Source organism: Phyllostomus hastatus, unplaced genomic scaffold, assembly GCF_019186645.2.
Source record: "Phyllostomus hastatus isolate PE091 unplaced genomic scaffold, TTU_PhHast_1.1 phas_scaffold_182, whole genome shotgun sequence".
NCBI classification, from domain to species: domain Eukaryota; kingdom Metazoa; phylum Chordata; class Mammalia; order Chiroptera; family Phyllostomidae; genus Phyllostomus; species Phyllostomus hastatus.
This window is the reverse complement of record NW_025334013.1, coordinates 18,601,893-18,616,003: the sequence shown is the minus strand read 5'-3', so window position 1 is coordinate 18,616,003 and position 14,111 is coordinate 18,601,893. Positions and strand designations below refer to the sequence as shown.

Here is a 14,111-nt window from a genome sequence, read left to right as displayed (position 1 = left end):
GGACACCTACCTCAGGAATGACCGATGAAATTCTATTCTGAAACTTTCTCTTGAATTATTAGGTTAGTAAAGCTCTCCCTTCTGCTGGAACTTCTGGAAGCCTCCAGGAAGAGGGGGGGTGTGAAAATGTAGAGGAATGGAAAGGAGAAAAACACCAGCCAAGTCATAGGGAGAGCTGGGTTCTTGAAGACCGTATCTGATCACCTGGATCCAGCCACACCTGAAATTGACCTGGACCTCTCATTTAATAAGCCTCTAGTTCTTCGTTTGCATTTCTTTCCCTTATAAAGAAAAGTACCCTGCCTGGCACACTTATTATCCCTGTGAAATATTGCCCCCCTGAAGTAACTTATCGAGAGTCCCACACAGGGATTCAGGCCCAAAACCAGCTGTCTCTAGTGGTGACGGTCTTTGAGGAAAGCTTTAAGACTCGGGGCTGAGGGAAGTAAGAGGCCCTGCTTAAGATTCAATTTGCAGAGTCTGAAGTCACTCAGCAGGGCAGCCTAATTTAAGGTGTCCCAAATTGCAGGCAATCACCACAATTTCCTGGAACCCTCCGCTCACCTCCCAGGGCCAGGCTGTCCACGGACCATGACAGTTCTGTTATCAGGCTTGGCAGGACATAAGCTGTTGCTGCAGCTGCCAATCCAAACAGGCGGTGAAGTAGAGCAGAAGGTCATTTTCCTCCCTCTCACTTCCTGGGAGTGGCCCCTCCGCTGCCATCAAGACTGGCTGGTGGGGGGACAGGGTGGGGGAGTCTCCAGGAGGCCAGGGGCTCTAATGACCCTGGACAGATAACCACTCTTCAGAGCAGCAGGTGAGCTGTGATGGGCGCCCCTCCTGGCTGGAGGAGGAAGTGCCCCTGTGTCCCCCATTCCCCTGGGACTCCAGCGCGGGAAGTCATTTAAACCAGCACAGGTGCGGTGAAGCCTCCAAATGCTATGGGATCCTCCTTCTGTCCCAGCCGAGGATCCACCACAGAAAGGCCCTTCTAGATTGGGCTCTGCTCATGGATTGAGGGTTAAAGGTCCAGGTGCATCAGAGACCAAGATCCCCGAACAATCCCATTATCTTCTGTAGGCTGATCCCCTTGAAACAGGAAGTATTTCATGCCACTGTTGGCTCCTCAAGGCCTAGACAGTGCTAGGACTTAGGAGTGTCTGTTACATGTTTGTTGAATGATTGAATAAGTGAAAAAAAACAATAACTGAATATCTAGGTGGGGAAACTGAGGCCTACAGAGAATTCATAGCTCATCTGAGACCACCGCCAGCCATGAAGCAGATGGGGAAGGAATCACATGCCCCACTTTGCCCAGGACAGTCCGGTTTACGTCACCTGCTGCCTTGGTGTAATCATTAATACTGCCTCCTTTCACTCTCAGAAGTGTCCACATTTGAACAATTTTTCAGGATCAATGGAGGGGGTGGGCTCTGGAGGAGGGGGCTGCCACTGACTGGTCACCAACAAATATCCGGGCCTCACCTTCCCCCATTTAATCCTGACGACCACCCTTGACTCTATGGCTTTCTCGCGCCTTGGGCTTTCATGTATTAACAGAAGCTCCATGACAAAGATGTTCCACGACCAAGTAAGTTTTGGAAAAGCTGAACTAAACAACAGTAAACTGGCTTCCTCACCACCATGTTTCTCAGGGCCCTCGCCATGCTAATATTAGCAGCAGGAAGAAAGAAAGGACACTCCCTCAACACTGTAACTGCATAAAAAAAATAGTATGAGATAAATCTTTATACTATTTCCCTTTAGTTTATTCCTTTACCCAGGCAGGTAGTTTACTGTGCCACAGAATGTTAATAGGAAGGGGAAAAAAAAACACATAAGCATTTTATGATGCTAAAGAGAAGCTCAGAATGAGATGCCTTTTTGCTCAGTCAAGCAAGTCGAGAGTTTTTGATTATGCAAACATAAGCCCTAAGCTTAGTGTGCAATGGAGGTGGAGAACAGACATGGAAAGGAAATGGAAAAAAAATAGAGGGGAAAGAAAACCAGAAGAAGCTGTGTTCAGGAGCCCCAGAGCCCCCAGGGAATTTGTAGGTCTCTCAGGCAGTCCCCGGGACATGAACAGAACATGAGATGGGGCTCAAGGCAGATGACAAGACATGAAAGGAGGACTGCACCAACCTGGAGGACTTGGGACAACTCAGATGGAGGGTGCTGTGAGAGGCCTGGGTGCTCTGTGACTCTGAGTCTGCAGTGTCACATACGTCAGTTGGCTTTTTGTTCCCAGCCTTTCACTCCCTTTCTGCTTCTGCCAGGTAGCCTTGCAGAGCGCTGGAATAGGCAAGGTATGATTGCCTGCCACACTGATCTTGGGTTTGGCCATATAATTTGCTTTGGCCAATGAAACGTGGATGCAAAAAATAGTTACAGTTCCAAACTGAGGCCTAAGATGTAAGATGGCTCTTGAGAGTCAGAAAATGTGGGTGAAAAGCACAGGAATAGGAGAACTTGAGAGGCCATCTAATAAACCTATAGTAATAAACCTGCATAAACTATACTACAAAGATATAGTAACCAAAACAGTATATAGGCAGAAAAACAGACACACAGACCACTGGAACAAAAACGAGAGCCCAGAAATAAACACACACATATATGGGCACAAATTTATGACAAAGGAGCCAATATGCCATGGTTAAAGGTCTTTAATAAATAGTGTTGGGAAAATTGGACAGTCCCATGAAAAAGAATAACACTAGACCACTCTCTTACACCATACACAAAAATTAACTCAAAATGGATTAAAGACTTGCATGCAAGACCTAACACAATAAAATACATAGAAGAACAAAGATGGAGGTGTAGGTAAACACAGTTCGTCTCCTCATACAACCATAGCAAAAATTACAACTAAAATACAAAACAACTATCACCCAGAATCATCAGAAAATTGAGCTGTATGGAAGTCTGACAACCAAGAAATTAAAGTCACATTCATCCAGTGTGGGGTGGGAGGGGTGGAGACACAGAGATGCAGAACAGATAGTCCCATACCTACGTGTGGTGAATGAAAATCAGGAGGCATGCCTCAGTAGCAAGGGATCGCAGTCCCACCCCAGATCACCCAGCCTTGGGTTCCACTGCCAGGAAGTGCTCATAACTTCTGGCTGTAAAAACCAGTGTAGGGATGGGCGGCAGAAAAAAACTGCGGGATTCTCAGGCATCTCCTCTGAAAGGGTCAGAGATAGACTTAGGTCTTATGAAGACTCAGTCCCTCTGGACTCCAGCACTGGGGCAGCAGCTGGAAGGGCACCAGTGGCATGGAGGGAGAAGCTGCTGTGTCTGGTGTCAAGCTGAGTGCTGGGGGACAGCATCCTGGACAAGCAGCAGCCATCATCCCTTCTCTGGGCCCTGCCCAACATGGAGCAACAGAGTGGAGAAGCCATATATGAGGAGGCCTGGGTGCTCTGTGAGCAACCTAGTTGACACGGGTTGCCCCACCCTGGCAGTTTCCTAAGGCTCTGCCCCATCCAGCTTATAGGTGCACTTTTCTAGAGTAGGCCATACTATTAAGACAGGGAGTCAAAACAGCTCTACCTAATACATTGAAATAAACACAGAGAGGCTGCCAAAATGAGGAAACAAAGGAACATGGCCCAAATGAAAGAACAAAACAAAACTCCAGAAAAAGGACTAAACTAAATGGAGATAAACAATTTATCGGATGCAAAGTTCAAAACACTGGTTATTAGGGTGCTCAAGGAACTCACTGGGTACTTCAACAGCATAAAAAAGACCCAGGCAGAAATGAAAGTTGTACTAAGTGAAATAAAGAGAAATTTACATGGAATCAATCAACAGTGGAGTGGATGAAGCCAAGAATCAAACCAATGATTTGGAACATAACGAAGAAAAAAACATTCCATCAGAACAACAAGAAGAAAAAAAAGAATTCAAAAAACGAGGATAGGCTAAGGAGTCTCTGGGACAACTTCAAACATACCAACATTCGAATCATAGGGGTGCCAGAAGGAAAAGAGAAAGATCAAGAGACTGGAACCTTATTCGAAAAAATAACGAAAGAAAACTTTCCTAATTTGGTGAAAGACATGGGCACACAAGTCCAAGAAGGACAGAAAGGCCCAAACAAGGTGGACACAGAGGACCACTCCGAGACACAATGTAAGTAACATGCCAAAGGTTAAAGATAACGGGAGAATCTTAAAACACAAGAGAAAAGAAGTAAGTTAACTATAGGGGAGTTCCCATAAGATTGTCAGCTGATTTCTTAAAAGAAACTTTGTAGGCTAGAAGGGACTGGCAAGAAGTAGTCAAAGTGGTGAAAAGGACCTACAACCTAAATTACTCTATTCAGCAAAGCTATCATTTAGAAAATGATATCGAAAGTCATTTGAATCTAAAAAACAAACTAAGCAAACAAGCAGAACAGAAACAGAATCATAGATATGCAGATCATTTGGAGGGTTATCAGTCGGGAGAGGGAAGGTGGAGAATGGGGGGAAGGTGCAGGGATTAAGAAGTACAAACTGGTAGGTACAGAATATACAGGGAGGCATTAAGAACAGTATAGGAAATGGAGAAGCCAGATAACTTATATGCATGACCCACAGACATGAACTAACGGGGGGGATTGCTGGAGGAAGTACGGGGTATGGGATGGATGGGGACAAAGGGGGGAAATTGGGACGGCTGTTATAGCATAATCAATAAAATATGAAACATTTAATAATTTAATAAAAAAGAATCCTACTCCCAGATGGAATTTGCCTGACATCCACAGCGTCATAAAAATGTGGACATTTCATAGAAAAAAATCTCACAAGATCTCTGATTTCTCTTGAAAAAAGTAAGAAATCAGGACACTGCATTCTAAAAGTCCCACACGGCAACAGTTACCAGGAGACAAGCTCATCTTCAAGAGCAGCGCAGGCTTTGGGGTCCAGATGCCTGGGTGACCTTGGACAAGTAACATGCCCCTCTGGGCCCATTACATCGTCCGCACGACAGGTGTATCTCGAGTGCCTACCTCGGGGTCCTCAAGAGCCATAAATGAACTAACACGTGTGGACACAGGCCGGTTCGCAGTAAGAGCTATTGTTGGGTTCCCTCCAGTTCTCCACCGACGGGACCTGCCCTCTCCTGCTACCCACACTTCCCTCCACCGCTGATTATCCCCGCTGTCTTCATCCGGTCACTCACTTACATGACTGACCTGCCCCCAGTCATTAGAGCTCGTGACCCCTGCATTCCAAGGTTTGGGCTGAAAAGGGACAGAGCTCAAACATGAACCTGAAGTTCTCAGTGTGAGTCCCGATCTGGACTCTGCGCTCAGTCTGTGCCTGCCTGCCTGCCTCCGGGACACCCTCACCAGCCCACACATCTGTCCTCAGGGGTGTGGAGGCCCCAGGGCCCCGGGATGGAGAGGACGGTCTGAGAGGGGTGGAAGCCCTGCAGGACCCACCGGTATCCTGGGGTGACATAAGGTGACCGGTCGTGAGGATATCGCCTCCTTTGTCCTCACAGCCAGGGCTTCTCGGGCTTCCGGATGCTCCCCCTGTGCGGTGCGCAGGACTGCTCTGAGCTCCCACCGGGAGATCCAGGCCAGTGGGGGAAGAGCATCCTTGCTCCGCTGTCCTGAAAAACATCTGTCAGCACCAACAGGACCGTGTGAACAGTCCATCCGCTCCCACAGACAGTCAGCGGAGCCAAGCAGGGGGCCTGGGCGAACTTGGAGGAAGAGAAAAAGATTGATTTTCAGATTATTTCCCAATCCATAGCTGTCAAGGAAGAAAAAAGACCTAAACAATCGTGAAATTAAATCAAATGAGCTTCTGGATGCAGAGCCATTTCTCTCCGTCCGCGGACTCCTTCCGCTGTCCCTGGGGAGGGGGTGATGGAGGGGCTGGCCGTGCATTTGTCCCCCCACCGCTGCCTCTGACCAGCCACCCATCTCCACAGTCAGCAGGGATGGGCTGTGCTCCTACTGTGTGCCCAGCCTGGCCCCTGGTGCCAAGAACCTGGGAACAAAGGTCAGACACCACCCCTTCTTCACAGGTCCTCTGACCAGAGGGCCCTCAGGCCTTCAACCATCAGCTGCCACCGGGACCGAGGGCTGTGCTGGGGGGCACGGGGTTCTGTGGGAACACTCCGAAAGGGCAGGGGCTGGGGTGGGCGGAGAGGCAACGAGGACTTCCTGGAGAAGGCCGAGCCCCGCACTTGGAGTAGCAGTGAGCTGGGCCAAGGCTGGCTAGGTAGTAGGGCAGCTCTGAGCAGCCAATTATCAAAACTTTGGGCTTTGTTCTGAGGGTAATGGAGATCACAGGAGGTTTTAATCAGTAAAGGGTCAGATCCGTGTGGAAGCTTCACCCTGGCTCCTGTGGGGAGAAGGGGTGGGAGGGGAGGGGAGCAGGGGGGTGGAGAGGGCAGATGGTGGCCCAGACATCCTTCCTCCAGAGGAGACGAGGCCTCCGTTCAGATGTGTGAAACCCCTGGCACAGAACCGCCAGCGTGCTGAGCCAGCACGGCAACCGACCAGCACCCCAGGGCGCCAGAAGCCTCCCCCTCCTCCTGCAGTCCTCCCTCCGGTCTCCTCAGCGAGCCACCCTGACCCCCTGAAAATGCAGACCCTCCCCCGGCTCTTCCAATGCCCCTTGTCCTGCTCTCATCATATCTGAACGTACAGTATAATTTACTTATTCACTGTGTTTATCGTTCGCTGTCTGTAACACGCCCATGTGAATGGAAGTTCCCGAGCAGCAGGGACTTTGTTGTGACTTCAGATGTTCAGCGGAGCCGTCCCCTCCTTGCCCTTCCAGAGACCGCCTTGGAGAAAGAAATCAAGGAAGCCACGTCAGTGACCTCTCCTGTGACCAGCCTGGGGAGCTAAGCTGGAGTCCAGGAACTTCTAGTAAACTCCGTGAGCTGGGAACACGGAGATGCAGACCAGCAGACTCCCGGTCCTCAGGGTTGATGAGGTCGGGCTGGGCTGGGCTGGGCTGAGCTGGGCTGGGCTGGGCTGGGCCGGGCTGGGGTGGAGGGGGATGGACAGGGACGGGGTATGCACCTCCGTGTGGTTGTGGACAGGTTGTAGCAGAGGCGAAAGGCAGCCCAGCTCACTCGGACACCGCACGCCCTTCGTCGTCAGGCCGTGGCTTCTGTTCGGCTGCGGTTTCCACCCAGCCATACCTGGACAGCTATTCAGCTCCCTGTCCTTCTCTCACCGAACTGGGAAAAGGGACGGGGAAAGATTCCATCCTGATTCCACCCTAGCATCAGCAAAATCTCTGCAGCGAGAGTCGCCTGTCAGTTTCCGGTGTCCCTGGAGGTTTTCGAAACTAGAGCAGATAAAATGTGTAATAATTTATGTTTATGGGAGCTGGGAGATTTATGTAAGCTGTCCTGCCTCATTCGATCTTGCCATAACCAGAGTCAGGTAGGAACTGTTATCTTAGTAATTGTAAGGACACGAAACCAAGGCTCGGGAGCGGCACGACATGCCCAGTCACATTAACCGCAGAGCCAACCTCAGTCCCCAGATCTGAGAGACTCCGGCGGCTGCCCTGTTCCCAGAGGACATCTGCAGCCCCGGCCACCTCCGTGCGCTCCTGTGTCCTGAGAGGGGGCCCTGCAGACCAGGACCTCCATCGCACAGAAGGAAAATCAGGGGCACCTGAGGTTCTGCAGCTGGTTTTCAGCAAGGCTGACTCCAGAGGCCAGAACGCCAGCTCTTCCGCTGAAAATGCATGAAATGAAAGCATGATCGATTACAGGCTCTCTCAGCCCCTGGTTCTCCGTCTTTAGGCTGCTGAAGAAGCACCTTGGGGCAGGTGTGTCTGTTTAAAATGCATGTTCCCTGGCCCCACCCAGAGATTCTGATTTAGTGGGAGTGGGGCCAGGGAATCTGTATTTTGTGTAGCACCTATCCCTCACCTAAGTGCTCGGGCAGACCGTGGGCATGCAGACCATTCTCGGGGAAACACTGGCTGAGGGTTTTCCCAGCCCCGTACTCGGTTCTATGGGGACACTTTATAGCCCAGGGTTTAAGATCAAAGAGCCTGCATCCACCCAGTCTGGGCTCAAGCGCCAGCTCTTCCACTCACCAGCTCCAACCCACGGGAAGCTACCAGACCGCTCTGTGCCCCGTGTTCCCGCCCGGAAGTGGGGATAGTGATAGCGCCTCCCTCATTAGGTTCTCACAGGGAACAGCGAGTCCCTGCAAGCAGAGCACCGGGGAGAGCGCCCGCACAGAGTGAAGCTCGGTGATGCAATCCCCAAAACAGCCCTGCGACGCAGGATGGTAGGTCCACGCAACAGGTGAGGGGTTGTGGGTGCAGTGAGGTCAAGTAATTTGTGTCAAGACCCACGGCTAACAAGTGACAGAGCCAGGACTCAAACTCTCCCCCATGTGTCTCCTCCATCCAGTGCTCCTGACCACGAGACGGCCCTGCTCCAACAGCACACACCCCCTGACCCCACAAGGTTCGTCAGAGGAAGTCAGAACAGGCCACCACAAGGGCCGGGCATAGATTCACTACGTAGTCCTAGAATCTGCACCGCAACTCTCCAAGTGGCGCTGGCCAGAGTCTTCAAACAGCATTTCTTTTTGCCACAGACACTTCAAAGATCATTGCATCTGTTGTATCCTAAGGCCAAAGGGGTAGAGCAGTTTGCCGCGTAGCCTGGTCTTACTGCAGAGGCCACCTGGGCTTCTGCTCAAAACCAGCAGCTTCGCGGATGACTCTGCTGTGGGGTGGGCATGGACCAGTGTGATGTTTTGTGGATGTCAAGACAGCCGAGATTGCATTATGGGCAATAGCAGAAGACTCACCATACCCCTTGTCAAGATTCAGACGGTGTACGGTCGGCCCTGCCAGGTCAAAGAAAACTGCTCCTCGTGGTCCTCACAAAACTGGTGTAGAGAAAAGGGCATCAGCCGGGTCAATAGCTGTGTTCCCATTGCCGGGGGCCGTGTTAATTTGCTCCAGCAACAATAGCACATCTGGGAAATAGCTGTGGTTGAGCCATCACCTAACTATGCTCACAATAATCCTTACACCCTTACACTGGTCCACAGCCATGCTCCAAGAGCCATCTAACTTCTGAGCAAGTTCACCAGGTTAGTCAACAAGCCTATTTTTTAAAAGATTTTATTTATTTATAGAGAGACAGGGAGGGAAAGAGAAAGAGAGGAAGAGAAACATCAATACGTGGTTGTCTCTCACAAGCACCCTCCTGGGGACCTGGCCTGCAACCCAGGCACGTGCCCTGAGTGGGATCGAACAAGCGCTCCTTTAGTCCACAAGCCCGTGCCCTCAATCCACTGAGCTACACCAGCCAGGTCAACACGCCTATTTAGAAGCACCCCTGCTTCCTTCAAGTTGCAAAGGAGGCATTAATCTTTGCAATCTGCACCCCCTTCCCTGAAAGCATTACCACCTGGGGCTTACTACCTTCCTAGGGAAGGGAAGTTGTAGGGACTTCTACTTAACCTTCCCTGAGCAAAGGGCCAACATGGGGATTCTGCCACTTGCTTTGTGTGTCTATTTCAATCCCGCTTTCAGAAACTAGGGAAATAACTGGCTTGGCCCATTGTGAGGTGAACTTGAAGTAAGACTCCACCTTTCACCTGGCCATTGTAAATCCCTCTTGGATGGGGACCACAGTGGCATGTTGGGACCCAGGACTGAGCGTCACCTCATAGCCAGTGTCTAGAAATCCCTAAAAGGTCTGGGTCTTTCCCTTCTTCTAGCGGACAGTGTCTCCAGTACGGGGACTGACAAGCCAGGCCTGTGTGCCGAGTCTGGTCCACGGTCTGTCTTTGCATGGCCCGTGACCTAAAACTGTTTTTTTATGTTTTTAAAGGGATATGTACACACACACACACACACACACACACACACACACACACACACACACACACACATCTTTGCTGATCTATATCCTGGGACCAGTTTCTGTATCAGTCTGGATGTAGTCAGTAACAATTTTATCAGGGAAAGTTTCACATAAAGAATTATCATCTAGTAATGGGATTAACCACAAAGAAGCTAAGAGGACTCTAAATTAAACAGAAATAACTGGTGTATGGAGCTGAGGCAGCGTACGCAAGAGGAAACAAAACTGAAAGAACCAGTCGCTGAAAAGCTGGGATTCGGACCTCAGTGGAGAGGGTGCTGCCCTCAGTGGAGTGGAGCCGCCAGAGGACGAAGGCGGCTGAGGTCTCCAGGCTGAGGCTGAGGAGACAGCCCGGCGCAGGGCCAGGCAGCCAGGGACCTGCCGGCCGAGGTGCCATGGAGCCTTGCTGGGAAACCCTCCTCCTCCTCCTCATCCTCAAGATGGAGGTGGCAACAGTACCCACAGTGAGGCTGCGAAGATTCCACAACCCTCAACAAGGCGATTCAACAAGGTGAAAGGCTGAGACCAAGGGGTGTTCTCCAGGTACACGGAAGTGCAGGTAAGCCCCCCCCAGTAAGTGTTAAGCTGTCACTGCTATTCTTACCATCTTCAGCCTTGTTGCCATCACCTCTTACTACTGTTCCCATGGGGAGAAAACTGAGCCTTAGCGAAGTGACCTTCCTGAGGCCACCCCGGGACACAGCAACACTGGATTGCAAGCACACATCTATCTGGTGCCAAAATCCAAGTTCTTCCCACTGGTGCCAAGCAAGAAGCCCCATCCCGGTTTCTGCATTAGATAAACAGGGAAACTGAGGTCCAGAGGGTGGAAGAGACTGTAGGCACTCAGCGAGAGGGGCCGGAATCAGACCCAGGTTCCCCCCGCCGCCTTCTCTAAGCAGAAGCCGGGGGACAATAGCATCCTGGGCACCTGGGCAAATGTGCCCGCTCGGGTAACTCTTCCCAGACCCCTGTCCTTCCCCCACCCCCCCTTCTCCGTGTCTAATGTTGATTTAGCCTGTGGTTTTATGGTTAATCATCTCGTAGTAAATCTCGGCTTTAATCTCCCCTGGGCCACCGAGGCCGACTTTTCACTAGGGAATAAATAGCGTGGGCACTTCGGGCCACACGGCGGCCGGCCCAGGGAGCTTGGTCATGGGAGGAGAGGACACAGAGCCTGCAGGAGCCCTGAAGCCCTGGAGGCAGAGAGGCCGGAGAAGGTCACAGTGTGATGGGGGTGTGGTGTGGGCAAGGCGTGTGTGAGGCGCCGGAGCTGTGGTCAAATCAGCTTTTGCTCCAAAGTTCTAGGTGAGATTGGCTTACCTGCTGTGCCACGGGAGGCCAGCCACGCCCTCTCTGGGCCTCTCCTCCTCCCCGTCGCTCAGGGGGGATCCGCCCGCCCCGCTGGGGTGAGAGCTGAGGAAGTCTAACTCAAAAAGAAGCTCTACCCACAGGTCCCTTGGCCAATGGCCTTTGAGGAGCCCCGAGGGCCCGCCCTGCCCCACTTGGCTGCCTCCCTCCTCTCCCTGCCTCTCTGAAGGGCAAGGGCACCACCCGACAGGGAGTCAGGAAACCCGGGCCTCAGCTCAGCCTGGACAGCAACTGGCCGTGTGACCTTGGATTAGGGTCTTCCTCTCTCGGGGCCTGAGTCACTGTGAGTTATCATGTATATTTGGTCTTCCTCCACCATTTCTGGCACGGAGCTCCTAAAACCCTTGGAATTTCTTAAATGTTGAGGGGCATCTTTTGTGATAGCAATGAAGTGACGTTTGGAAAGCCCCCAGGTTACCCTAGGGATGGGGGCTGCTTGCCAGGAGAACCCACCCTGTGACTAGAGGTTTGGAACTTCTAGTCCCATTTCTCCTTCCTGACCTGCGAGGAGGGTGGAGGGGCTGGAAATGCGATGACCAATGACCCCTGATTTCATCGATCACGCCTATGTAGTGAGTCCTCCACAGAAAGGAAGAAAAAACGGGCAGGAGTTCTGAGAGCTGCTGGATTGGTGAACACGTGGAGATTTGGGGATAGTGCTCAGAGGGGGGAGGGGTGCCCCTTCCCACACACCTTGCCCCATGCGTCTCTCCCCTCTGGCTACTCTGAGCTGTAGCCCTTTGTAATAAACCAGTGGTCCAGTAGGTACTTCCCTGAGTTCTGCGAGCTGCTCTAGAAAATTAATCACAACCAACGAGAAGGAGGAGGTCTTGGGAACCTCTGGTCTAGAATGGTTCAGTGCGAAACACAGGTGGCAGCCTGGACTTGGAAACAGTGTCCGACATGAACTTCCGTCTGGCAGGACTGAGTCTTTAACCTGGGACCTGGTGCTATCTCCAGGTAGGTAGTGTCGGAATTGAGTTCATTGCTTGGTGGTGTGGGAAAACCCATCCACCAGGGGGCCTTATGTGCAAAATCAGAAACGTGCTGGACGCCAACATTCTTCCCAGGGTCTTGGGTTCTGGGATCTGCCGCAGGCTGGTCCATTTGTCTTGGGGGGCATGTGGGGGGGCCTGGACGTGGCCCCTCCCCCCAGCTGCCTGCTCCCCCACCCCTGCTGCTGTTCCCCCATGCCCCTCTGCCTCCTTCCCTTATCTCTGGGGACCCCATAGGGCACCGTCCTCATTCCGCTCTCCAGATGCCAACGGGAATATTTCCGTGCATCTTAGTCAGATCCAGAGAACTGAGGCTGTCCCTCCAGATGGTGAGGCCTCTCCTGCTCCAAGCCCTAAACTTGAACGTGTTCAAGATGAAAACCAGAAGCTCTAAAGACTCCTTCCCTTGGCTGTCATCCTGCAACCTGTGCTTCAAAAGCAGTGCCACAGAAGAACTGAAAGCGGGACCTGAAAGAGGTATCTGTACACACGTGCGCACGGCAGCATTGTTCACAATGGCCAAAACGTGGAAGCAGCCCAAGTGTCCACCGAAGGGCAAGTGGATAAGCAAAATGCGGTCCATAGTACAGCAGAGCCCTTGGTACCAGGGAGCTGGTGGGTGCTGGGCTCATCTGCACGTGTGGGAGTGGGTTCCACACCAAGTGGGGCTGGACTGTAAGCAGCCTGAAGAGCCTGTGACCCCAAGAAGGAAAGTCACTGAGAAGTGCAGAGACTTCCTGCTCTCCGTAGAGGGAGTTGGCAGAGCGTTCTGGGAGGGAGAAGTGCCAGAGTCCGATCACCCTCCAGGACGCTGGAGGCAGCGCCGGCTGAACCCAGGGAAGTCGGGCGCCAACTTTTTATCTTGCCTCTCATTTTCAGGAGGGTCATCAACCTGGATGCCGGTCACCACCATGGTCAGGAAGTGACCACAGCAGGGACTGGCTTCCTTCCCTGTACCTGGCCAGTCCCGCAGGCGCTCCCCCACTGTCTTCAAAGATTATTGTCTTTAAAACAATCAGAAAGCACAGAGCTGATTCCGGAGCTGTCATGAGACAGGAAGAGGAGGGGCTGGGGGTTGGGCAAGTCCAGGTCGCTTTCCGGTGGAATGAACTTGTGGCCTCAAAGAATTCACGCCCCACCTCTGAGCCTCGGTTCTCGTGACTGTTAACGGGAACGGTGGCCGACGCCGGCTGCGGGAAGGATTAAATAGGATCACGCAGGCAGGGTTGGACACTTACAACTGTTCCGTCACCTCTTTGCTCTGGATAGAATGTCTTTTCTTTTTCTCTTGATGGAATGTCCTTTCGTGACCTGGGAAGGGAGGGGTACCAGCCAGTGAAAAGGAACAAGAAAATATTTAAAAGTAAAACATTCAGCATGCCTAAGCTTTGAGAAACCAAGCCCTCCTTCCAGGTTCAGGCTGAGACCCTCCTGCCAGGCCCCGGCTCTCTGCCCGCTCCACCCCACGCCCAGGGGCTCCTGCTCCGTTCTGTGCCGGGGCCAGAGCGAAACAGACACCTGGAGCCGGGCCAGCCCGGAGCCGCTGCCCAGAGCCTGGCTGTGGTCCCGGGCAGCGGGAAGGAGTGTGGAGACAAGCCAGAGCCAGCGTGGAAGACAGAGTGTACCGGAGTGTGCGTGAGAGACAGAGATAGAGACAGGGACAGAGACGGAGACAGAGACGGAGACAGGGACGGAGACGGAGACAGAGAGTAGGAAAACTAACTGTGAATCCCTGGTCTTTGCCTGGGGCCCTTCTTCCTCTCGGATCCCCTTTCTGGCCGGCCCTCGCTCCACCCCCTCAGCCCCACCCCAGCTCCCATTCCAGTAGGTGTTCAGTATTTGGGGCCTTTGCCGCCCCAGCTCAGGGAA

General features: G+C 52.3%; 1 long non-coding RNA gene across 1 annotated transcript; it reads right to left on the bottom strand.

The window, feature by feature from the left end:
* Positions 1-5,456: 5,456 nt before the first annotated feature.
* On the bottom strand, positions 5,457-7,201 carry LOC123832112. The gene is made up of 3 exons (XR_006788003.1): positions 7,046-7,201; positions 6,663-6,804; positions 5,457-5,709 (listed from the first exon to the last, which is right to left on the bottom strand). It is a non-coding gene; the product is annotated as an uncharacterized LOC123832112 (long non-coding RNA).
* Positions 7,202-14,111: the final 6,910 nt, after the last annotated feature.